General features: G+C 37.2%; 1 long non-coding RNA gene across 1 annotated transcript; it reads right to left on the reverse strand.

Moving 5' to 3' along the window:
• Nucleotides 1-360: 360 nt before the first annotated feature.
• Nucleotides 361-1171, reverse strand: LOC137727910 (uncharacterized). The gene is made up of 4 exons (XR_011067880.1): nt 1034-1171; nt 832-913; nt 613-697; nt 361-415 (listed from the first exon to the last, which is right to left on the reverse strand). It is a non-coding gene; the product is annotated as an uncharacterized lncRNA (long non-coding RNA).
• Between the last annotated feature and the right edge of the window lie 2096 nt (nt 1172-3267).

The following is a 3267-nucleotide window of genomic DNA, read 5'->3' on the forward strand; positions in this document are numbered from 1 at the left end:
GTGCATGAACTTGAAGCAAGACAATAGGTGAAGTTTGAAAAACGTGAAAAGAGGATAACCTTGTAAGTTGGTTTTGGAAACATCAACGGTATCTAATGTGGCTTTGGAAACATCAACGGTATCTAATCAAAGGTTTAAGAATCTTATTGACAACGTACGTAGGTTGAATTAGGAAGCTTCCTTAAAACTTACCCGACAAACCATAACACTAAGCTAAAATTAATACAAAAAAAAAAAAAAAAAAGAAAAAAAAAAGGCCTCCAAACATCAAATATGGTTGAAAACTTACCCGGGAAGCCAGCGTAAAATGCTGCATCCTGCACTCAGTGGCTCTAAGTGAGCCAGGTGCCATAACTGTACCAACAACCATATCCCCCATCTCACTTGGGTTCAAATTTGTTCTCTCTATTACTTCCTGCATAGAAGTACCCCATAGGTCAATATCTTATCCCTTTTTTTTGTTAAATGCAATATTCTACTTTAAATTAATATAAACTGCGCGGACAAAGATTCAAACTCGGCTTCATAGGGGCAGTGCAGATACATTCATAATTTGAAGAAACACGTTCATTCCTCCGGAATTGAGTTGAGAATTCAGGAATTGTATCAAACCTTTAAAACAGGTGCCAGTAAATCATCAGGTAGAGTGTCCTTAAAACCGCCTCGCTTTGCCTTGCAAATGGCAGTCCGATACGCTCTATTTAACATGATTTTCGCAGCAAGATTTAATACAGAAAAGCTATAAGGTTACAAACTTTGCTATAAATTTTCTACAAAGACTTTAACGTAGTAAAAATTAGGTAAATTTATCGGTCAGTTTAAATCACTCACGCCACAATCACTACATCGTCTCCAAAAGAAGCTGTTCTATGGTAGGCAGCAGCACTGTATCTCCATCTGCACATATTGAAGCCTAACAAAACAATTCAGAAGAAAATAAATTAAAATCTAAAAAAAAAAACAAAATAATATAAAACAAAAATATTTACAAAAATGAAGAAGTCAACAGAAAAGAAAGTGGATATAAACTTACGGAAAGAGGAGCAGATTCATAATTGGAAGAAGAAACAGAAGAATTGGGTCTCAAATGCTGCAGCAGAACCCTCTGTCTGTTCATTGCTTTAACCATCTCTCTCTCTCTCTCTCTCTCTCTCTCTCTCTCTCTCTCTCTCTATAAAATGGAATTTGCAGAAAGCTCTTTGATCAATTAAAATTTGTGGAGCAGCAAAAACATATGCAATGGTTTGTGGGAACAGTTGATATTATCCACACCGAGCTGTCCCCCAACAACTACTTTTTTATTTTATTTTTTGTTTTTTGTTTTTATTTTTTCTTTTGAATAAAATGATATTATTTATAGTAAAGAGAAGTGTGTGAAATTAGTCTCATAATTTCCTAACAATAATATAGTTTAAATTCGTTTTTGGTGAAAATCAAACAAAAAACTTCTCACTTATCAATGTAAAAAAATATCACTAAAGCCAATTTTAAAAAACATTTGGTAGGTGTGAATCATTTTACCATGGGCTTGAAGGAGATCAAAATCATTGGTTGATGGCCGCTGTGCAATTTCGTTTTCCATACTTTTTTATTTTCAAAAAATATAAACGTATGTAAAGAATTTGTATTGTTGAAATTTAATTTAACAGTTATAAACAAGGGCTTACTTTAAAAATTATAATAATTTCAGCCGTTAGATCAAATTTTAACAACACGAATCCTCTGATTTGATGGATTAGGAAGAAAAAATCCGAAGAGGATCCCTTTCCTTTTACTATGAGCTTGAAAGAGACCATAATCTTATTATTTTATGCATTTTATTTTTAAGTTGTATGTCATTTCAATTTAATTCAAATCATATATATCTTTCTCGTTAAAACTTCTCAATTATAATTTGTTTCAATTTAATTAGTAAGATTTTAGAATCAATTTGATCTATGTGGCATAATATCCGTCCTTATATGCTATACTGTCATATGATTCATATACTTGCAAGCACTAAAATTTGAGACTTAATGAGGTTAATTATGGTTATCTAATTTTCGCAATAAGTTTCTGGCGCCGTTGCCTGGGATCAAATTTGATTCTATTACTTACTAATTGGATTGTTAAATTGTTTTAGTTGGTTTAGCTTTAATGTTAATTGTTAGTTTTTTTTTTTTTTCAATAATAAATTATTTTCTTAAGTCTCTTGTTAGCTTACCCATTGTTTTGTATTTTTGCAGAAAAGTGGAGCCACTTAATCGTGTTGCCAATACAAAAATTCAAGTTTGGGGGTGGATTCCATCTACATCTTTGCTTGCCCATCTCCTTTAAATCCAAAAAGTTTCTGTAAGATCCCACATCATCCAAAGGAGTGTATGTTGTAAGCCTTATATGTATATTCTCATCTCTGCCTAGCATGAGCCCTTTTGGGAGCTCACTGGCTTCGGAGTTCATCGAAACTCCAAAGTTAAGCAATACCGTGCGAGAGCAATACCATGATGGATGACTCACTAGGAAGTTCTCGTGTGAGTTCCCAGAAACAAAATCGTGAGGGCGTAGTCGAGGCTCAAAGCAGACAATATCGTGTTACGGTGGAGTCGAGCCCAGGATGTGGTGGGACCCAGGTCGGGATGTGACAATTTGGTATCAGAGCCAATCTTTGGCTGCGTGTGTGCCGACAAGGACGTCGGGGCCTTAAGAGGGGTGGATTGTAAGATCCCACATCGCCCAAGGGAGTGGAACATGTAAGCCTTATATGTATATTCCCATCTCTACCTAGCACGAGGCCCTTTGGAAGCTCACTGGCTTCGGAGTTCATCGGAACTCCAAAGTTAAGCAAGATCGTGGAAGAGCAATCCCATGATGGATGACCTATTGGGAAGTTCTTGTGTGAGTTCCCAAAAACAAAATCGTGAGGGCGTGGAAGTTCTCGTGTGAGTTCCCAGAAACAAAACCCTGAGGGCGTGGTTGGGGCCCAAAGCGGACAATATCGTGCTACGGTAGAGTCGAGCCCGGGATGTGACAATTTGGTATCAAAGCCAATCCCTGGCCGCGTGTGTGCCGACGAGGACGTTGGGTCCCTAAGGGGGTGAATTGTAAGATCCCACATCGCCCAAAGGAGTGGATCATGTAAGCTCATCTCTACCTAGCATGAGGCCTTTTGGGAGTTCACTAGCTTCAGAGTTTATCGGAACTCCAAAGTTAAACGAGATCGCGCAAGAGCAATCCCATGATAGGTGATCCACTGGGAAGTTCTCGTGTAAGTTCCTAGAAACAAAACCG

This window comes from Pyrus communis, chromosome 3 (assembly GCF_963583255.1).
Source record: "Pyrus communis chromosome 3, drPyrComm1.1, whole genome shotgun sequence".
Taxonomy (NCBI): domain Eukaryota; kingdom Viridiplantae; phylum Streptophyta; class Magnoliopsida; order Rosales; family Rosaceae; genus Pyrus; species Pyrus communis.